At 45.9% G+C, this 22,973-nt stretch overlaps 1 long non-coding RNA gene across 3 annotated transcripts; it reads left to right on the top strand.

Moving 5' to 3' along the window:
• Positions 1–23: 23 nt before the first annotated feature.
• Positions 24–16,884, top strand: LOC130602955 (uncharacterized). 3 transcript variants are annotated; one of them, XR_008973045.1, is made up of 4 exons: positions 24–170; positions 1,572–1,764; positions 2,042–2,173; positions 14,557–15,850. It is a non-coding gene; the product is annotated as an uncharacterized LOC130602955 (long non-coding RNA). The 3 variants fall into 3 exon arrangements; XR_008973037.1 differs by lacking the exon at positions 14,557–15,850 and adding an exon at positions 13,784–13,902; XR_008973029.1 differs by lacking the exon at positions 14,557–15,850 and adding an exon at positions 16,699–16,884 and having other exon boundaries at positions 25–170.
• Positions 16,885–22,973: the final 6,089 nt, after the last annotated feature.

Raw genomic sequence — 22,973 nt, 5'->3', positions numbered from 1 at the left:
AGGACATTTCCACATCTTCAGGGATTTCACACAACAAGGTTAGAGTTTTGTTTCCCCTGGAACTGAAATTAAACCGCTCTGGAGCTGGAAACCAGCAACTCTTGAAAATCACTGCCAGCAGAGCAGGCCAGGAGGAGAAAAAATACAGTATCCCAAAAGTGAGCTACACGGTGACTTTTTAGTAGCAGACAAACTATATTATTACTTAGTACCTGGTTTGTTATGTAGAGGGCTGGGTTACACATCTTCTGTTTAGTTCTGTAACTGACCATGGCACTTCAGTGGCTCCGTATTTCATTTCTGCAGCACTTTCTTGACTCCTTTTGGGAAACCCTTCATATTCCTGCCAAAATACAGTCACTGGGGACTGCTCAGACATCCTCATCTCCCCCTTGGATTTAAGCTCCATCTTTTTTGCAAGTATGCTGTGAGTTTTCTCCATTGCTGGGATATGTGTTATCTTGTTCAGTTGCATTTAATTTTGCATCAATTTGCATATTCTCGTCCTGGGCTGAATCCGTTGAGATTTTCCCATGACACATTTTGCCTCTGCAGTTCCCAGAACACATGTCCCTTCTGCTGTGGCAAGAGCTTCATCTTTCTCTTTGGGAAAGTGTCAGTTCAGGCACGGTCTCTTTCAGTTTGGTAGGGATGAAACTCAAAGTCCTTTCTCACTTGAGTCTGTTGGCTTGAGCAAAAGGTTGTGGTGCGTGCCATGTCACTGGTTCGCTGTTGGGTATTTTGTGCTTTCATTAAGGCTGTTTCTACATTCACAGCTCTCACCTATAACAGGAGAAACTAATATTAATGCCAGCCTAATTTCCTTCAGATACAGTGAGGAGCAGTGTATGAGCAGAGGTGATGTTCTTGGGTATTGCAGTAACAGGGGTCACAGGAGCTAGATAGGAAAATAAAGCAGAAACTACTCCAGGCTCTCAGCTGCCAAGGATTAGGGTTCATTTTCAGATCTCTACCTGTTGACAAACGGGGGGAGTTACTACCATGTTTAAGAGCACCCACCAACCCCAGCCTCCCAGCTGAAAGGAGGGTGTGAGCGGGTCTAACAGCACAGGGAACCTTATCTCTGTCACGGTGAAAAATCAAAGGCACGTTTCCAGCTGTGCCCGTGAGCACTATTTGGTCACTGAACAAAGCAACTGGCACCTCGTATCCAACCTACGGAATGATCACAGCCTGGTTCAGGTGCACAAACAAGTGCAGAAATGAGCTCCATGCACAGAACTCGTCGTTATTCAATCAAGCCTTTAATTGTAAATGTTTTAAGCAAGGAATTGCCCTGTTTTATGAAAGTGTGCTCAGCATTACTCCGCTGCAGACATCTGTCATTCAGCAGGCACCACCCAATAAAAGTGCTTAAAATGTTCTGTTCCTCAATTAAAATATAAACCAGAGCTGTTTAAGGGCTTTTACGAGGTGATTTCTATTTACCTGACAGATTTCCACACTGGAGGAGTGTGAAGCGGGATTTCAGGTTCTGATCAGAAGTGACGGCTCCACAGCAGAGTAAAGCTTCAGTTGTTCTAATTCATTCCTTTTTTTGTTAATTTCAGGAATAGTAAAAATCCATAAAGAAGAAGGAAATTGACATGCCAGAGCAAAGCTCAGAACTAGGAAGGGTTGATGCTGATCATGGACACTGTACTCCCCAAAAGGAGTCAGGCTTCGGCCCTGGGATTCTGTGCTGAAGGAGCCTGTGTCACACCTGCTGGCCTCTTCTTCCACATTTCATCTGGCAAAACACAGGTAAAAGTGCTCTGCTCCTGTCTGAAACAGCCTCTTAGGAAGAGGAATGAGACCATGGCGAGACAAAATCTCCCATTTCCCCTGATGAAACACTGCATGAATGTTCTCATGGTTATTCCATTGCACATGGAGATCTCATCTCCTGTTCCACCTTACTATGGCTCTGAACAAAGACCTTTCTTTTTTCCTCCTGCTACTCAAGCAGGAGTGGACCTTACACTGAAAACAAGTACTTTCTCTAAAAGACAAACCAAACTTGTACCTCTCCTTGTTCCAGGGCCTCAGAAACTCTTCACTGGCATATAGAGATGCCATCTGCCAACAGCAGTGTCAGGACAAGAGGACTGTACCCTTTCAAGACAAAGAGTTCAATGCTGAACCTTAAATCCGAGCCTTCTGCTCTTGCCAGGTAACAGTTTTTGGACTGATTCACTCTGTCTTATACTGCCATTAAGCCATTGTGTCACCCTTCATCACACCAGGGTCGCAGCTGGTCTCCAGCAGTGCAGGCAAGCAAAGGACAGAGCCTGTGGTCCTCCCTGTGGCTGCTTTTGGATACCTGCATGTAATGACCCTCACACCAACACAAACTGGGATCTTGCAGGTATGGGGAAAGAGGCTTATCCTTGAACAACACTGCTCAGAAAATGCTAGGAAGTTCTACATTAGTCCTTAACTGTTGTGTGGGTTTTCTGCCCCTCCAGCAGCAGCAGGATGAAGCATTAGCCACAGCAGTGATACCCCCCCCGTCAGTTTTTCATGTTATTTATATGTACCCTTTTGTAAGCATATCAGTTACACAAATAAGTTCTCAAGTGCTCAGCCACTCAATACAGCCACACAACAGAGGAAAGAGTCCAGATTAACATGGAATCACACATGTGCTGAACATACCAGGGGACAGGAGTAAATAGTTACAGGTACAATTCAAAGCCACGTCTTAAGAACTTTCTGTTTTGTTGCAAGGCAGCACTTCAAGCTATTAAAAATAAACCCTGCATTTTAATTTCCAAGGTGTAGCAGCCAGAGTATGTCAGAGTTATTCTTAGCCATGGCAGAATTGCCATCTTCAGGCCACTTTTGAACACACCAGATTATTCCATGCTAATCCAAAATCCAGTGCAAGCTCCTCCCTCCCCTCTGTTCATTTTACCCTTTGCATTATGAATGCTGTGGGTAAGGACTGCCTGTTTCACAGGGGGCTTGGTATCACAGCAAGCTGGTTGTTGATCTCTGGATGCCTGCAGGCCAGCAATCTGTGCTACAAGTTACCCCTCTTAAAAAAAACTCACAAAAAAGACAAGTGGATAAAACTGATGGCAGCATCTGTAACAGGCTAATTGGGCCCTTGTGGGCAACACAGCAGATACAAAATTAAAACAAACAAAACATCACGTTGTACAACTGTACTTTCAGGACTGTTATCACAAAGGAATCCGCCTGGATTTTTATTTTAGGTTTGTTTTGGTTAAAAGGACCTAATTATGGCCAGAGCTGGAGTATCACAAGTCTGTTTTCATCTATAAAGAAAGGATATTTTGCCTCTGAACCTGAGAAATTGTTAGAAGTTGGTAATTAGTATGACTTGTTAATAGAGTTTGGCTGTGATTAAGCTGTGATTGAGTGTGAGTTTGGTTCTTGTCAATGTGAATGCCTGTAAGGTTGAGAGATGTTTAATGAGACACCTGTTGTCAGCAGCACCCGGTGGTGCTGTGCCTGACTGGAATCTGTACCGCCGAGCGGGACCCGAGTGTAGGGGAGGGTCAGACCCACTGGGTACATGCACCCAGCTGCAGAGGGCTGCCCCTTGGTGGTAACAGCCTCACCCCCTCCAGCACAGCCACAGCCTGTGCTCCAGTGCACCGGGGCTGGGTTGTGGTGGTTGGTGTGACACATAATTACATTTGACCTGGGGAGTGCAACAGGCAAAACATGTTGACATCGTAATTTAGTCACTCTGGGATGTTGGCCTCTGCCACAGTGTGATGGTCCGTCTTTGGGAGGAGGCAGGGGAGAGGTTGCAGCCAGGCAGGTCTAAGCACACACACACACAGAATATCCAGCCCTTGGGTAGCCTGTAATACTGGGGCTCTTTAAAATGTGACACTGATGGAGAAAGGTTCTGCACAACCCAACCCTTGTTTGTCCTTTCCTTTGGGCACTATCCTACAGGAAAAACGTCCCACTGAGTGACTTTAGTAACTCCTGGGCTTTGGACACAGAAAGTTTCATTCACAGGCTATATTTTGTGTCAAAAATCAGCATAATTTTCCACATGACTCCATGTAACCCCTCCCCACTCCAAAATTCAGGCATGATGATAGATGTGTGTATTTGGACTTCATACATAAAACATTTCCCCAAAAATGTCTGTTAAAGTGGCTGCTACTTAAAACACACCTGGGTTTTACATGCAAAACCCAAAGAAGCTGGAAGCAATCAAGCTGGCCGCTGTCACAGTCTTTTAGTATCTGAGAAATGCCTTAGCTGGGAACAGGAGCTGAAGCATTTCGGCTTGTGTAATGTCCTTCAGGAAGGAGCCATTGGCTTTGTGATGAATCTGAGCAACCACTGGATGGCATTGCTCTACACGAATGTACCTGCGAGCGCAGGCGGTGGAGCCAGAGCAGGCTGGTGTGCCAGGGAGATTAATTCAAACCCGGGATGCTCAGGCCACCGTGACCTTGCCCATCCTTTAAATAATACACAGACCTCTCTTAGCTGTCTGGCTGCGACCTCCGGATAGAGAGTTTGGTCAGAGTGAACAAAGCCAACATCCTGAAGCACACTTACTACTTAATGAGTGCATTTTGTTATAGAACAAACAGCCAGGTTTTAATGCTTTTCCTTCTTGTGAGATGGGAAAATGAGTTGTTTGTACTTTAAGACCATATCAAACAATCTCAGGACAAGCCCAGCCAGCGAGCCATGACTTGACCAAAGCCCTGATGCTGCAGATGTCAGCTGGCCAGGCAGCTCCGCTCCCCAGGGCTCACATGGAGGGAGTCAGCTAACACTGGCTGAGCAGTGTGTGGTGTGAAAAGCAAAACTAAAGCAAAAAGAAAAAAAAATGGGATGTCCAACATGTTCTATTTTGATGTGGGCTTGGGAATGCTGAGACCAGGTTATTATCCCAAGTGCGGTGCCTCTCCGTGTGACAGCAGCCTCTCAGCGTGTGTTAATACAACTTTGTCTCCTGCTACATCACTTCCTGATAAGGAATCAGCTGGTGGCCAAATAACCTGATGTTCATGTTGTCCCCCGTGGGTCTGTGTCTCTTTCATTAACAACACTCTGTGTTGGCCTGGTTCTTTTGGCAACTGCATCTGGCCAAGCCTATCTGAAAATGTCACTGGCCCAGTTTGCACCCAAAAGAAATCTGCTGATGGCTGTGGAGATGCAGCAGGATATTTGGAACTGCAGCCCCACAGAAAATGTATTTGAAAGGAAATACAGTATTTGTGAGGGTCAAATTTGAAGTCAGTTGACAGTCATAGGCAGCATGTATCTTCAAACTAGGATATAACTCATCATCAAGTGAGTACTTGTACACTGGCTGTTAGGTAAAGCTACTCTGGGCTCACATTGCCTATTAGTATTGCCCTGGTTTGACCAGTCTAATAAATTTAATAATCATAGTCAATTAGATAACTCCAGTTACAACAGGAGTAAAATTAGATCAGTTCAAGTCCTACAAAAGCCCCCTACACTGCCAGTTCTCAGTTCTGTACTCATGTCCCTGTGTTGTGTTGCACTCAGCTGCCTTTTTAAGTACAGGAGAGGCAGAATGAGTAACTTGCTTTATAAACTAAATTTACATATATAAGTATTTTTTCTATGAACCCATTTGTCTCCTTCTGCACCTACCTCCTAATCCAAAACCCAAGAGAACTGTATCCATCTTGACCTGCTGCCTACTGGCAGATGCTTTCTACTGTCAGAAACACTTAGGCTCAGTGGGCAATTGCAGTTATCTCCCCAGTGGGCTGTTCAGGTCCCACTTTGGGTGGCCACCACTCTGCTACAGTGACTTCAAGAGGAGGCAAGGGCAACTGGTGTTGATTAACTGCTTAATGTCTCCAATTAGAAGCTGTTGCTTCCCATAGGAAGACCTCTAGGACATGACACCAGCCTTAAGTGGGATGAGGAAAAGGCAATTTGTTGCCAACTTCAGCACCTCAGGGCTGTGTTTGAACACAGGTGGGATAAATGTGAATATCTACATTTATTTAACAGTCAAGGAGCATAAAGGCTAAGAAAAAAGAAGGGTCTTCCTGTTTCTCCTCAATGCAGAACAGGCTATGTCTGGAAAAGATCCCCTTGGACCCAGCATTCATGAGGGTCCTGACTGAGGTGCCCACTGCTGTGCTGGCTGTTTTAAGGCAGATCTGTACAGGCAACCCAATCTTTCTAGAGTCAGGGCAACTCCCCAGACCTCCCAGAAGTCAGGGTGACCTTGGGCACTGCAGGGCAGTCCAGAACAGTGGCAGGCAACAGGAACTGAGGAAAATTCAATTCTAGAGTAATTCCAACGCATTACAGAACTCTCAGGAGAAATGAGCTGTACCTGCTGGAGCAGCTCGTTGTGTTCAGTGGCACAGTGTAACAGGGGATCTGTCACTGTCAGCACTGCTCCCGTCTCTCTGGAAGCCATGGTGCCTTTCACACCACTCCATACAAATCCAAGCCAGCTGTCCCACCTGATGGAGCAGCTTCTATTCTGAGCTCTGCTGTCTGCAGGTATTGTGCTTATTGATTACCTGTGGCTTATTGTCCCCTGACATTGTTAGGGAATATGCTCCTGCTTACGATCACTACAGCTGACACAGACTGTTTCAGACCTGGCTGCAGCCACCTGGCTGCCTCTCCAGGTCAGAGAACAGTAGGATTGGTATGAAACGAAAAGGAAGCTAAAAAAGGAATGTTGAAGTCACCCAAGTCAGAAAAGACTGGGGGCCTCCCTGATTCTAGCTGTCAATAAGGTGTTAGATAGGGGAAGATTAACACCCTTTAGCAATGACACAGCTGTTCCATTGAAGGTGATAACATGCAATCAGGGGAGGGAAGAGTCTAGCACAGAATAATGAACAGAGCAAGCAGATATTAGCAACAGGGAAGTTTTTAGCCCAAGAAGCTAAAAAAGCTTCTTCAAGCTGATTATTTTAGTGGATATAAATAAGTATAAAAAGCCTCACTTTAGGTCTGCAGAAGAAGCTCAAATATTTACCCCTCTTTTTAAAGTCAGACTGGCTCCTAAATAGTGATAATGTAGAGAGTAAAATCTCTTATCTGGCTTGGCAGTGAGCATGCAGATAAACACAAAGCTCCTTACCCTAAAGATGGCACGTAGCACTGGATGTCTTCCTCTGAAAGCATAGGAAGTTGTGATGAGAGTAATTTTGGGAAGACAATAGATCTAATAGTGGAAAGAGCCTCTTATTTTGTCCATTTTTGTCTTTTGTGGAATCAGAACAATTAATTTCTCTGTCTATTGTTAATGGCTAAAGGTAGAAAATAGCATTTTGATATCTTTAGCTTTTCTGCTTGCCTGTCTGAGCTTGTCCACTGCATCAGGGACCCCCAGGTCAGTAAAACAGCAGTGAGTTCTGCGTGCTGTAAGACATCAGGATGCTTAATACAGAGTTAAATATGGGGATTAGATGATGCCAGTCAAGGGTGCAGTTTCACAGTCTGCCAGGCTGCCACCATTGTTACCTCTCTGCTCACTCTGTATGAACAGCATTTCTGCAGCCATGTGGCCTGTTCCATGATTAGATTTTGGCTGGATGTGAGCATGATGGGCGGGGGGTCTAGCTGAGAGATGGAGGAGAAAATGGGATTACCCCTTTAAAATGCAGTGTAGACTTAAGTCAATCATGAACTGTACTGTGAAGAAAAGTCTTCACAGGCAGTGCATGGGGGGTCTCACCTAACACCCATGTCTGCCTGTGTGCAGAGAGAATCCAAACGCCATGGTGTTCACTGAGAGAGGGAACATTTCAGTCGATCTCTACCAAAACCTTTAGAGCCCTTGATTCCTGCAGGGCAGGAACTGGGAACTGCCTGTCTATCCCCTACAGGAGTCAGGGACCCACTAGTCCTTTGCCACCTCACTGCCTGCTCCCTATCTCATCGATTATACACAATGCATCAGGAAAAGGGACTACTCTGAGCCCCCCCAGTCCCAAAGGTGGCAGGTCCTGTTCCACCTGCCAGAGATGGGCCACAGTCACCCATCTCCACTCAGACCTGCCCCATGGGAGCATCCCTGCTCCCTCTGTGTCCCTTTTCACTCACTGCTCCCCAAGCATCCCGCAGGAGCTGTTTCTAGGAACAGAGTGAGACAGGCCATGCCACCAGCTCGCAGGGAGGCGACAACAGCTACGTCTGTTCCCTCTCCTCGGCACTCAGGAGCTGTGACATTGCTGTCTGTACAGCCTGAAACAGAACAGGCAGGAGCTCCAGGGAAGAGGAGGGGGTCTGGATGGAAACAATAACAACAACAGGGACACCACCAGCACCAGCAGGAGCAAAAATGCTGCTTTACCACTTTGGAGTGCAGCTGAGCATATGGACAGTCTGGGACTGTTGTCAGCAGCCCAGAATGGGGTAGCTCTGTTCTGGCAAACTCAATTTTTTGTCTTTATGACCAAGGAATAGTTGCATGTTGGAAGCTCTGTAGTTGCTAGGGGAAAAGCCATTAATATGTTGGTGACTGAGAAGTCAGCCAAAGCAAGTGCTGAGATGAAATTACTTTTTCCCACTTCTGTTTCACCCCGGGTGTGTCATCCAGAGTGTTTTCTCTGCTCAGGGCACCTCATGCACACTGTGCTCTGCTAATTTATTTGTCCTTTTTTGATTTCATTTTTCACCTTTCCCAACCATGACTCCGAAGAATAACATTAATCTGACATCCCAGAAACACTTCTTACGTGATAAACCCCTGCTTACTGGCAAAGTACAACTGCAGACTGTTTTTCTCCTGTAAAAAAAAAACACCTTGTCCTAATAAGCCTGAAAAGTAAGAATAGCAAGTAACAGTGAGATTGTGCTGCTGAATCAAAGCATGAGAATGGGAACACAGCCACAGCAGAGACATCCTATGGAATAATTAGTAATTTGGGGATGGGGCCCAAGGGTGCTACCTGGTTCCCAGTACAGAAGAGGCTTCTCCCTGCCCAACTCTTGGGGTAACTCTGTGCCCACTCTCATTCTGGAGTAGCAATGTTATTGTCAATCACTGTAGTTCTGCTACCTTGGCAAGCAGTGGCTGGCTGGGTAAGGCTCTCCCACCTTCTACACTTGGAGCCTGTTTCATTAGTGCAGCCCTCAAATCTTGCCCACATATACAACAATAAACCTCTGGAGAGGCTTATTCCAAACCAGAACAAAGTATTCTTATTCCAAAATAAATACATCTGTGTGTCTGCTGATTTTAGAATAGAGTTCACAAAGCAATGGAGAGAATACAAGTTAGCACGTCCTAATCACCCCTCCCTCCAGCTTAGTCCCATAAATAACAGTGCACTTATACATAGGAGATGAGATTGGGGTTTTGGGGTTATTTGTCAAAAGCCCCCAGTTTTAATGCAACTGTTCCCAATTCCTGCCAGAAATTCCCTGGAGACATCCCCTTTACCCTGCTACACAGGAGTATGGCTCCAAACCGTGCTTGAGTGAAGTCTGTTCTGCTTTGCCTAGTTGTTTGCTCTAACCCACACAATTTACAGCTACTTCCAAAACTGGGAAACAATACAAGCCACATTTTGTATGATCAGGTAACATCCCGCACACACAAGTATTCATTAAAGAATAGTCTTGGCACTCTTGAGTGCCAGCTTCTGACTCCACTGTGACACAGGCACATTTTTATGCTCCAGAGGAGGTTTTTTTCATCATGAGACACCCAACAAGAGTCAGGAGCAGCTCTTCTGATCAAAAGGAATCCGTGCCAGAGTCTGCAGGTTGTTCACCCTATCCCTTCATGCTGCTGTTCACTGAGAGGCTGCTCTGCTCTGCAGTTGCCTCTTGAGAAAGGCAGAGCAAATTCTGCACTGTGCAGTAATAGATTAATAACAAATGTCCTGTTTGTATCAGTGGAAAAGGAATTTAACTATTCCTGTGACACAGAAACCTCACACACAGCAGTTAGCAATGCTGAGATTTGTGAATACTTTACTTATTCCGTGAGTATGGGTGTACCTGGCCTTGTCCTGGTGCTGATCAGTGTTGTAGAATCATAGAATAGTTAGGGTTGGAAAGGACCTTAAGATCATCCAGTTCCAACCCCCCTGCCATGGGCAGGGACACCTCACACTAAACCATTTCACCCAAGGCCTCGTCCAACCTGGCCTTGAACACTGCCAGGGATGGAGCATTCACAACCTCCCTGGGCAACCCATTCCAGTGCCTCACCACCCTAAGAGGAAAGAATTTCCTTCTTGTATCCAATCTAAACTTCCCCTGTTTAAGTTTTAACCTGTTACCCCTTATCCTGTCACTACAGTCCCTAATGAAGAGTCCCTTCCCAGCATCCCTATAGGCCCCCTTCAGATACTGGAAGCTGCTATGAGGTCTCCACGCAGCCTTCTCCAGGCTGAACAGCCCCAACTTTCTCAGCCTGTCTTCATACAGGAGGTGCTCCAGTCCCCTGATCATCCTCATGGCCTCCTCTGGACTTGTTCCAACAGTTCCATGTCCTTTTTATGTTGAGGACACCAGAACTGCACACAATACTCCAGGTGAGGTCTCACAAGAGCAGAGTAGAGGGGCAGGATCACCTCCTTCGACCTGCTGGTCACATTCCTTTTGATGCAGCCCAGGATACAGTTGGCTTTCTGGGCTGCAGGCGCACACTGCCAGCTCATGTTCATTTTCTCATCAACCAGAACCCCCAAGTCCTTCTCCACAGGGCTGCTTTGAATCTCTTCTTTGCCCAACCTGTAGCTGTGCCCGGGATTGCTTCGATAGAAGCAATGGTATTGATTTTAATAATGCTTTGCTTGTATTTAACAGATCAATTAAAGTTAAAAAAATAACCAGTATGTCATGAGCAGCCTGAAAACCTTCTCAATCTTAAGCTCATTTTGTCTACAGATCTTGTAGAGACTATTAATTTAAACACAGGGTGAAGGTAGGATTTCAGCTGCAGTGCTGCATCATCTGTATCTGCTCCCTGGCAGTCCTGGCATCTCCAAACACACTTAGTGACTTCAGCCCGCTCCCTATGTAGACACTGCAATAAATAACTAACCACTTAATTAGAGTTTAAGTATTAAATTGATCTGTTCTGAAAGCTACAAGTGTAGGAGGTGAGTTTTGTGAAGACAGGAACAGCATTTGCTGAATGTGCTTTGGATAGCTTCAGCCAAACCATGAGTGAGTATGCTGTGGGTTGAGAGATTGAAAAATGCATCTGTTTTCCATGGGGCTTGGCTATTTTTCCACTGGCTTCCACACTAATTTGGAGCAAGACCACAAACGTTTTGACCTTTTCCATTAAGGAAAGCAGCCGTGTGTCTCCAAGGCAGTGGCAACCATAAAGTACAAAGTTGTGGCTTCCTTTTAGAGAACTGAAGAGCAGCAACTGAAGAGCAGCAACTGAAGGGCAGCTCAGAGCCCCAGAAAAGGCAGGAATCCTGGAGCACCATCCTTACAGCTTGCTGACTTCCAGTGTCTTGGATGTGTGAAGGAAAAAGCCCTGATGAGCGTGAGTCTCGTGTTGTGAGCTCCTGGCTGACCATCTACAGCTGCTGAACAGAAGCCATAAGTCTTGTAAAACCAAATGTCCATTGAAATCTTTTCAATACAGGAGAAAAAAAAAAAAGGCAGCTTGGGATGCAACATTCCCAAAGCTCCCCAACTCCTGGCTTCTCCCTGGGTTGGCAGAGGCAATGCAAAGAAAGCAGGAGCCAATAAGGCTCCTCCCCAGGCAGCTGAAATAAAGCTGACTAATTGGTAGGAAAAATCAGATTCTGTGTAACTCGGTCAGCATCTGACCATCAATTTTCTTTGATGTAAAACTACTCCTTGAGGGAATTGAGTTGCTCCTGTCACTTGTGTCATGATAACCACATGTAACAAGTAAGTAACCATCAGCTTTATGTAATGTTTGGGCATAAAACTGGCATGTCCTTCACTAGAGAAGAAATAAATGATTATCCACACTTGGTGAAACTGAGGCATCAAGAGGTACAGTCCCTAACCAGCGTTGTTCACAAACTCACTGCTCCAGCTGCGTCTGGCTGTCAGCTCTCCTGACTCCTGCTCTTTCACTGCACACAGGCAGCCAGTGGCAAAAGACCATGGACTTGTCTTTCCCACCTTTTGAATATGCAATAGCAATGCTCAAATATGGCTTCAAATGTTCTGAACTTTTTACTGAAATGAAGGAATGCTCCTCCAGGTGAGGGAAGAGGCAGACCCTTTGTCTGGAAAAAAACTGGAATTGTTTAAAGAAAATAGCCCTCCTCATTGATTCAAATGGAGTAACTGAAATGCTGTTAATAGCTGTTGGTGTGGTGATGAGAAGCCCTACTTAGTGAGTCTAAAGGATTAAAGCCCTACTTAGTGAGTCTAAAAGATTAAAGATTTGAACTCCTCAAGACCCCCTCCAAAACCTCCTCCTCAACCCATCGCCTGCCCGGCTGACTTTAAACTGCCAACACCGCCAAAAAGGGGATGTTGCATCTCTTACAAACAGCCTTTTGTTTGTTGCTCTGACACCTGCGAAAAGCAAAATTGTTATTTTCTTGCTGCTTGTTGCTAGTTTGATGCCCGCTCTGGGGCCCTACATCAGAGACACTGTTCAAAACAGGTTGCAGGGGTCCATTTCTGTGCTGTCTGCCGATGGTGCTGCCTGAAGGAAAACCATGGAAACGGAGTTTGACAGGCTCGCGGGGACCCGCGGCTGCCAGAGCCGCTGCCTTTGAGCGCCTGATGAAGACATCACAGAGCAAACACAACATTAAAACACTGCCGGCTGCTCTGCATCACTTAGAATGCAAATCTCTTTGTTCTGCTCGGCCCTCACGTTTGGTAGCCAAGGAATCCGTGCCGTCATCTAACATGGATTTGACGACCTCGTTTCCCTCATTGTATCACCTTTCTCTCTTCTAACCCCCCCCATCCCACCCCTCCCCAGGAAAAAACCCTCACCATTTCTTGCAGGAGGGGGGCTTGTGTGGGGCTGAACGGCTTTTCGCCATTTCTGGGATTTCTAGGCACAAACTCGGTGCCCGTATTGCAGAGCGGAGTGGGCTGCATTGCTTCGTTGCTCCCTGTGTGTTATTTGACTTGAATTCATTTACATGGCAACTCGCAGGGGTAAATTTTATGTCATCTTTATGTCACAGATTAAAAGGCAAAAGTAATCCTTTATTTGAGCAGCATGTACCTTCTGACCTTCAAACCATACAGCTGAAAACAGAGGGGAAAAAAACAGGCCTTCTCACACTTGTAATTCCAGTTTTATCATTTCTTAGGCTAAATTTGAACTATGTAGTTATTAATTCAACCCCCCCTATTGTAAGTAGGCTGTAGTTTAGTGTTACTTCCTGACTGCCTTAGCCAGGGTCAACACTTCAAAGTGACCCATGCCCTGGTGCTCAGACGTGCCATTTCGGTAGCTCCTGACAAGAAGAGGGCATCCAGGAAGGGTTTTGTGCTGGTTGGAGAAACCCTGATCCTAAAAATACAGCTGAAGACCTTATCAGAGTAGCTTCTTGGGAAGCTCTGGGAAGCTTGGGCTCAAGGGCCCCAGAAAGTGGCCTGTGACCTGTCCTTGTCCAGACTTGGCAGTAGATGAGCCATTTCATGGAAAAATGAAACTGCTGCCTCGTGCCTCATGTTTTCTTTATAAAGCTGGTGTCCATAGGGAATGATCTGTAGAAAGGCCACATTTTTGCCACCCTCATTTTGTGTGGATCAGTTCTACAACTACAGATATGGGATAGACCTGAGGTTAAAGACATTTCTAAGTCATGGCTAAGTCCTTTTCCTTTCCTTGCCCCTGCCACAGTGGATGCTGGTCTGTGTCATCTGTGAATCCAGCAAAATTAGGCATCTTCATACAAAACCAGAAAAGAAGTCTGTTTGGACAAGGTTTTCCAGTGAGCAGCTCTTTCCTGCTTCCAGTACTGGTCCAAAGCTGCTTTGAGTCTCTTTTCCAGCTACAGCCTAGGAAAAGACACACTTTACAGCATAGATTAACTGTCTCTCCAGGAACTATTATTTGTGGGTGAAATCAGGTTATTGGAAAATACAACTATACATCTCCATGCAAGTGCTGAGGCCAAGTCACACAGTCCCCAAGGAGATCCAGGTGCTCTCACTTCTCTCTGCTCCCCTAAGCTCCTTTGGGTTATGCAAGTCGTTCTGTCTCCTTTTACACTCTTTCCCACCCTTTTTCAGGCTGACTCCTGGAAAGACCTTCAGTTTTCTCACAGACTCACTGACTCTGCTTTTCCTGACTCAAATCCCTCTGCAAGACCTTGCAGAAATGACATTTTAAAATCATCATTTTGAGGCCACATTTTTCCCCTGCCCATTGATGTCCTCTCTGTTTGAATTGCAGGGTTTAGTTTTGACTGTGAGGCAAAGTTGGCAGGTTCTCAACTAACCCAAAGTCAGGTCAGAAAAGAAGAATGGAAACCAGAAAGGGAACCCAGAATGTCAAAGCAGAAGACAATCAAATTTCTGTGTCAAAAAGAGGGCAAAACTGAGGATGTGGGACTTCCTGCATGAAAAAATCTTGTAGGCAGTTACTTTTTCCCCTCTTCCTTTCTCTCACAGTGGGACAAATTCCACTTTTTTTCCAGTTCATCTGTAAAACATGAGGAGCCAGCTGAGCATAGTGTTGGTTCAGAATGAGAGCAGCTGACAAGGGAAAGGTAAAAGGAACTTGTAACTGCTGCAGTTCTAAGAAATTATTTCAGTGTGACAAAAAAATCTAACAACTTCCAAAGGATGCAGGAAGGCACTAGGACATCATCCAACATTCCCTAACATAGCAGCCTCCAAGGTATAATTAATGCATTTAAACACAGGCCACCAACTCCTGTTGTCTCATGTTTTCTAGAGGTGCCTGATCCTGTTGTCCTCTCATGCTTGGTTACAAAGGGCTGCAAACAAGGAGGAGGCAGCTCTGAGAGTGGGAGCAGAGTTAATGGTCAGAACTTGGGTGCAGGTGGAAAAGCAGGACATGAAAGAGAAGCTTGGATAGAAAAAGTCCTGGACCTACTGCTTTAGCTTACACATAAGATATTGGGGTATTTTGGGGGGTGAATTCTAACTCGCATGCTCTTTTATATATGTTGCAGACCGCTGTGTGTTACTTTGATTCAGGGACCATGGTACCCAAAGCCTGCTCTTCATACACAAGGTACCTTCCAAATGTTCCTTCATTCTCAGAGACTTAGAAAATTAATCTTCAAGGCAAACTGTAAAAGACCAGATCATGAGCAGCGTGTGGAGCTTCCCATGGAGCACCCTGCTCCTCTCTGTCTACACCTCCTCCTCCAACCCTAGCTGTTTCTCCATCTCCTTAACACAGAGAGGTAGAATGGCACAAAGCATTTCCCAGGGAACTGTCCCCACTAATAGTGACAACAGTGCTGAAGTGGAGCCTGAATCCCATCAGCGGGAAAGCCCCCTCACATCCAGTCAGCAGCACTGATCAGAGAGTCTGGGACTCCCAGGATGTTACAGTGTGCTATTAGAGAGGGATATTCAGAAACAGTCTAATTAGTTGCATTTTCTTTTCTAACCTCAGTCAAAAACCAGTCAGATTCTGCTTTAGATTTTGACATCCTATTAAATGTGGAACACAGGCCAATAGCTTTCATTTTCCCCTGTGATGCTACAGACTCCTGTTTTTATAGTTTGACAGAGAGACATAATTAGGCCTCAGAAAGGACAAGTCTAGACTATTAGTTCCCCATAGAGGCTCCCTGGAAAGTCAGAACCCACAATTATTCTCCACTTTCCCACTGAGGCAAATCTGTGGGTATCCATCTGCTCTCCTGCCTCTGATACCCTGCTCATAACCTTTAAGCCTGTGACTTTACACTCTGTTCTCTTAAAGGGCACAACAACAGACAGGTGTTGGACTTTCCAAAGGGACAAGAGCAAGGTAAGGACAATATATAAGGACTCACACTATAGGTTGAGTGCTTTTCAGTGCTGTACCCAGAGCAGCATTGTATTGCCGTATTTCTGCCCCCTTCACTGCTGCCCAGCAGAATTGGGCTTTAGCACAAAAGTCATCACCAGAGCAAGGCATTTACTCACACTCGTTTCCTGGGGTCCTTGCCTATTCTCCTCCTCTGCTTCCGAGTTACCTACAGCTTCACATTTTGTTCTTCAACAACCAGGAAGCAGATTCAGTCTCTGGATACTACAAGTCCCTCCCTCCTTAGTCTTTCTTTGGCAAATTGTACTACTAGCTCCCTCTCGCTTTTGGTTTCCAAGTGCTTGGATGGTTTCTGTACCTCTCCTGTTCAGCTGCAACCCTGGGCACGCCTGATTAAAATGAGATCTCATCCTCAATATGAGCACGGAGCTCTGGGCCTTTGTTTTTCCAACAGCATCATATTTCAGATGCATCTTCAGTTCATAATCCCCAGTAATCCTCAGATCCTAGTGTGCCTAGCCAGCAGTCCCTAATTCTGTGTAAACCACTTTACAGCTGTCTTCATTATATCTCATGTTACTGTTTTCAAGCCATTTCCCCAATCTATCTGCATTGTACTGAGTTTTAATCCTATCTTCCAAAGTGTTCTTCAACACATTGCCTGGGAATTCAACTCACAAGGAGTATCAGCTCCTGCTCCCTCTTTCCACCTGCTTCCCACCAGTGACCTGGGTGCACAGTCTGTTCCTGTGCCAGGGATGTGCAGTGCAGGAGATGCTGATGGTGCCTTTTTTTCCTTGCAGCATGTTCCTTGCCTGTGTGAGATGGCAAACCTTCTCAAGACTATTTTGCCACATGGAAAGCCCTGGATACTTGATACCACAGAAATGAGTCAAAATTCTGGGCAGAGCTTATTTGCTTCTCAATAAGTGCAATTAAATGTTTTCCATTTCTAATAAGCAAGGATTAGTCTTCACTTTGGGTTACCACCCCCCTACTAGGTTGCAAGAGGAACCAAATCACCCTATCAGCCAGTGGTGTGCAGCTGCTAAATATCCCCATCACTGACACTGGCACCTTTTCCAAGCCAAAAGGGCATTGACCATGGAGAGCTGTGCAGATGCTGACTGCAGCACAGCACCCTGTAAGCACTCAATTAGCCTGGCCACTTGTGCTCAACGTCTCAAGCACTCAGTGGAAGTAAAATGCTTACACAATCCCTCTGCCTACAAGGCCTTGAAATCTTTAGGGGGCCTGGCTTTGCTGCCTGGTTTTCCACTGACAGGCTGATGGAGACATCACAAATCTCTCCAAATCACTAGGCTTCTTTCAACATCAAAGGTGTCAATGTTCACTCTGCCTCGGAGCCTGGGGCAATATAAATCACACTTGAATATGTGAACTGAGTGTCTGAGGTTAAACTCTCTGTATATACAAATATTTCTCCTTGGGTAACTGATATTATTGTACTGTTTCTTCATCAACATTGAATATTTTCTATAAATCGTAATATTCCAAAGGAAAACAAAGCCTTACACGTGAAAAAAGGGGGAAAAAGGGATGAACTAGGGTGTTGTGGGAAGAGAATAACTCATTTGAAATATACATTGCCATTATTTTGGAAGAAAAATCAGTGAACTGATGAGGGTTTTTGTTGCACTCTTTCAACATCCATCGTTAGGTTAATGTTGTCTTGGACTGAATTGAGTCTCCAGCCACAGGGATGTGAAGCCCTTTCCCTGGACCCTCTTTGGTGTGTCTCTTCCCAAAAGCTCAAGCCTGCCCCCCCCCCCCGCTCCTCCCTGCAGAGCTTCGGCAGTGGTTGGCACGTGGTGCACCAGATGCCATATCCTGGCTCAAATCATGGGCTGGAGAAGGCACAACGCCTTGGTGGTGGCTGCTGGGAGAGCCTGATTCACCCTGACTGGCACAGTTGTGGCACCTGCGTGGGGGGTCTCCACTACCTCCAAACAGGAGACAGGACAGCTGGGGTTGTCAGTAAATTACACTGCACAAAGACAGCTCTCGTGCCTGCCCAGCCTTCTGCAGGCAGGGCCCTGGCAGGAGCTCCCGTGTCAGCGCTACATCAGCACATTTGCACAGCGCCTGCACCGCTGCCAACTGGCCCTGCCCTCTCCGAGCAGCAGCTGAAAGCACCTGATGCTGCTGTGGAGAGAATTTGGTCCAGCACCTTGCAGGGTATTCAACAGATATCCTGTGGGAGAGAGCGCCAAGTCCCCAGGGGTTTTGCTGTTCCCGGGAAAGAAATGACTATTAAATTCAGGCTGTTGGCCACCCAATAGGCTTTCTCAGATGCAAGCCTCCCTGCACTCACAACAGCCAGTTCCATCCCCCTGGTTCAGCAGGGCAGGGAGTGCAGCAGACGGCAGCTTAGCAGCCTCTGCATCCTCGTACAAAGCACACAGCTCACTGCCCCACCGCGACTGCTGCTGCACACATCAGAGAGGGATTTTTCCCTTGGGCAGCCACCCAGCCAGCCTCCAAGGCTTTACACCGAGCAGGAGCAGGAGCTGGGAAACTACCTGGTCTTACATGGTGTGGGTTTAATGAAATTTTTCTTTATGACCTCTGCAGTAAATTGCCTGTGCTCAGCATTGTGTTGGAGTAAGTAACACCCGGCAGAAATTGTCGCGAGGCAGTAATTGCGGAGTCGCTGTCGAAGATCTCTGTGCCATCAGGCAGGGATTTTCATTTCATACATTAGTCACAATTTGCATATAATCACAGGCGTAGTTGCATACAATCAGTACAGCCCTTTGAATGTGAAGAAGGGAATAGGCGAGAAAGCTGCCCAGCACTGGGGAAATGCATGCAGTTGGTGTGGGTTGTGTGGCTCTCCCTATCACCATTCCAGCCACCCGGGGCTGCACTGCTACTTGAGTCACACACCCCTAACACAAACTCGGGGATTAAGGCAGGAAAAACATGCTTGCCTGACCATTTTTGGAAGGTTTTAGTGAGCATCCAGTGGATTATACACCAGGTTTTCCATTACTGCCATTGCCCACGCTGCAGTGATGACAGACCATCCTAACACAAAGGATCTTTTCTTTCTAGAAAACTTCATTACAAATATGGGCTCCCCAGAGGGATGGGGGAGTGTCTCTCCTTTGCTCAGTGATGCCTATGCACATGCACCTACAGCATTCCAGATACCTCAGTAACAGTCAATTTTTTATTCACACTGCACTGGCATACTTCCTTCTCACTCCCAAATGTCCCTCAAGACCATGTTGGTATTCTGATTGCTGTCAAATGCACCAAGAAGTTTCCTTACCTTCAGACGTCTCAGCTTTTGGATGCTCTATAATGAGTTGGCTTTGGTTCCTGATTCATCCCATGGCTCCTCATTGTTGCAGCCGTCACAGCATGAGTGAGGATGTCAGCCTGTGCTGTGTGATCTTCACCCTGGCAGGAGAGACAGCCACATCATGGACAGCCACACAACCGAAAAGGTCAATCTCTTCTGTTGGTGTTGCAAAACCAGCCTGTGCTTTGGCGGGCTGGGGGCAGGCTGGTGTCATTGGACAGAAAGGAGCTTGAAAAGTCAGAACTGATGGACAGAAAATTCAGAAATATATTTGGTCCAGGAGACATTCATCACCTCAATCCTTCAAAGCCAGCAACCACAGCCATAGAAGAACTGCTCTGGCACACATGTTCTTAATCCTTCTGTGGCAAAACAGTGTTAGAGTCAACATTTCAGGCTGTAACTAGTGGGGGAACTGTACCTGACCAACAGCCAGAGTATTTACACCTTTCTGGTCTCTGCTCTTAGAGGTTCCTAGTGAGCCCATCACTCTGGTACCTCCACACCTCAGTCCTGTCTTCAGCTTTTCACACAGCAAAAGACAGTGGCTTTCCCTGAGATTTTAAGCAGCCTTAAAGGACCACAATGGCATTTTTCACTCATTTATATCCACTGTTGTGAAATCATGATGTGAAAATCTTCGCGTTTCAAATAGTGTTTGACTCTTCCTGGGTTTTCACACAGGTAGGGAATGATTACCTTGCACCAGTTGTACCTTGTCCATTGACTCGCTGGGTCCATCTCATGTCTAGCTTAAAATCTGCATAATGAAAAAAAAGGCCATTTCCTTGCAATCCGTTCTCCTGTTCAAAGCTGCTCATGTGCCAGGTTGGTGTTTTTTAATCACATAAAATGGTATATATTAATGAGCTCTGAAGTTACATAAAGATAGATCTAAAGCATAAAACCACTAATATGCCCCGTAGCATTCAGTGCTTTGAACACGGAACGGCATCTGTGTGAGAGTGTGATTGCACGCAGCTATGGAAACCAGTGCCAAAAAACGAGGAAATGCTGAACAAGTGGTGCAAGATTGGAAAAAACCTGGGAACAAAGATATTCAATTTGCATTAAAGGCCTGGTTCGCCAGCAGCCTGAAGTGTGCAACTTTCTGCTTTCAAATGATTATTTTCTGGATCTGCTGGCAATGTGTAGATTGTCTTTATCCTGAAAGAAAATTTCCTTCTCCCTCCAGCCCCCAACAGCAATAAAGGGTGAGCTGGTTCCCAGGTCAGATGTGACTATTCCAAACAGGACAACTTTTGCAGCATGGAAAAGTGCAAGGCCTTTTCCTCATCTTTGCCTTCATCCTGAGCAATTCCCTACTCATTTCCCGATGGTGCCAATTAAAAGGAAGAACTCCTGCCCTAATAGTTGTTAACAAAACAGGCACTGTCTGAGACTTTAATGAGTAAAACCATACTCAGTCACATAATATGCTCAGGAGAAGCCCAAATGAAAAGAATCACTGCAGTTCACAAACACTTGGGTTGCTGCGTCTTCAAATTATGAATTGCCAGGGTTGGAGATGTGATTTGTGATATGAGGGTTGCCTTCGACTGCCAGGTTCAGTGGGATGCTTTTGAGGCTTAAGGATAAGCACTTGGAGAAACCATTGCAATCAGTGGCTGGGCAGTAAAGCAGGGTAATATGTAATTTATATGAGAAGGTATGTTTCTAATCTGTTATTGAGTTAATTGTATTAATCAGTTGGTGGTAACTAGGATAGCATCCATTCTTTTAAAATATATCAGGTAGTGCTGGTTGGAAGAGCTCGCCATCGAGACGTAACCAAAATCACCAGTTAGAAATGGAAGGTACATGCGCTCAGGGTACAAACCAGATTATCATGGTTTATGACATGGGGAGGCAATGAACTGTTTTTACAGATTACCTGAGATGTAATGGATGAATCTGTCACTTGCAGACCTCACCTCAAGGGTGAGCACCTGCCTAAAGAGCATTCTCTACTGCACCCGTATGCAACTTCTGACGGGGGGAATACTGTGATATTTTTATATCTGAAAATGCTCAGGTTTTTGCCATGATCCTATTTGAAGCCTGAGCACACACCAGCTGGTAGGATTCTACATCAAAACCCATACCGTGCCCATCAGAGCATAAGCCTGTAAAGAAACAAAGGAAGAAATAATACAAACATTTCAGGCTATTCTTCTATGCTAATGTATGATATTTGCCTCTTCCATGAACCACCAGCACGGAGCAGAGCAGGTTTCACATGTTTACGTCACATGAGATACTCGTCTTTGCAGGAAACTTTATAGTGGGCTGGCCAAGAGGTGGCACTAAAGAAACACTGTGCTCTAGTAATTAAGAGAGGGGTGGGCTTCCCCCCACCTCCCCACCCCCGATCTGCACAAATGCTGCTGCTCTGAGTACATGACAATAAACAAACCCCAGTTCAAGTTTCTCGGCACACTCTGTTCTGTTTGGGCATATGCTGCAACACACTTGGTCTTTAGGAAAGAACTGGTGGTTCCATTGCAAGGGGAGCTTTAACCCTGACCTGCAAACCTCTGAGGTTGCCTCCCAGAGCTCAGAAGCACTCTCTTGTGTCTGTTTCTCTTGTACTGCTGACTGAGAAGCCTGTCAACATCTAGGTTCAGATGCTCACTTGGGCACTTCTGGTCAGTGCAAATGAGAAACAGTCGCAGTGATCACTTCTACCATGAGCTGATAAATTCCCTCGTTTTGATTTTGCATCAAAATTTAAGATGACCAAAGCAGTTTGTAATTCAGCATCCAGTGCTACAGCATCTCTAACAGCTCAGAAGAAGAGATGGATGCACATGGTCAGGAGTGCAAAGATTTTACAGGACCCCATCTGCCAGCTTCATGCAGTATATGTGTAGGTACAACTTCACAGTGGGACAGGGCCAGAGAGGTGGGGGTGCCCTCCATGGTACTGTGTCCTGTCAGAGAAATGGAAACAACAAACAGACCTTAAGAGAATCATACTGAAGGACATGGGAGATAAGAGAAGTGACGTGCACAGACCAAAGGTCCATCCGGCCCAGTGCTTTCAGATGCCCAACAGCAAGTACAGGAAAAGAGCAGGTATCATAGGAGAGCATTTTATAGCACATTCTCCCAGAGGGTTCCTGAACAGGGATGCAAGCAGATCATTAAGTGTAACACCCACCAACTTCCAGCTGACATCTCTTCCTTAAACCTTCTGTTCTCCCCACCCTGAAACCACCAAGCTTACAATGTGGCTTGCAAAGCAAAGCAGACGTGCTCCCAGACTGTCTTTCAGAGAATAAACCTCTACTATGGCATGAGAAGACCCAGGGTAAACTCAGAATTCCCTCTGAGTTACATGTAGCTCCTCATACAGCCCTCATTGCCAGGGAGTTTTCTGTTAAACTCATAAAGGTTGTAGCAGTTCTGAAAGCAAGGTGACTCCCTTCTGCCTCCCAAACTCCAGGAACTGGGTATTTCTCAGGATCCCCTATAATCTGTGCAGCCTCACAGGCTCTTTGCTGCTGTTCTGTTTACTTTATTATTTATCACCAAGGTGAGACAAGGAACATGAGAAAGATATAGCAGATCACAAAGCAGAAAAGGAGAAGCCATTCATGGCTGGCTGAACACAGGGCTGGGATTTCCTACAGAAAGTCTAGGAAGGTAGATGGGAAAGATCCTTTGGTTTAGAGGAACCCCTGGTGTTTTGTCCAGACACAAGGAGTCAGTTTAGAAAGCAGATTAATACCGTACACAGGGATT

This window comes from Pezoporus wallicus, unplaced genomic scaffold, assembly GCF_028554395.1.
Source record: "Pezoporus wallicus isolate ANWC-B61680 ecotype Strahan unplaced genomic scaffold, APGP_CSIRO_Pwel_v1 contig_3952, whole genome shotgun sequence".
Taxonomy (NCBI): Eukaryota; Metazoa; Chordata; class Aves; order Psittaciformes; family Psittacidae; genus Pezoporus; species Pezoporus wallicus.
Note: the sequence above shows the minus strand (reverse complement) of the source record. Positions and strands in the feature narration are given on the sequence as shown.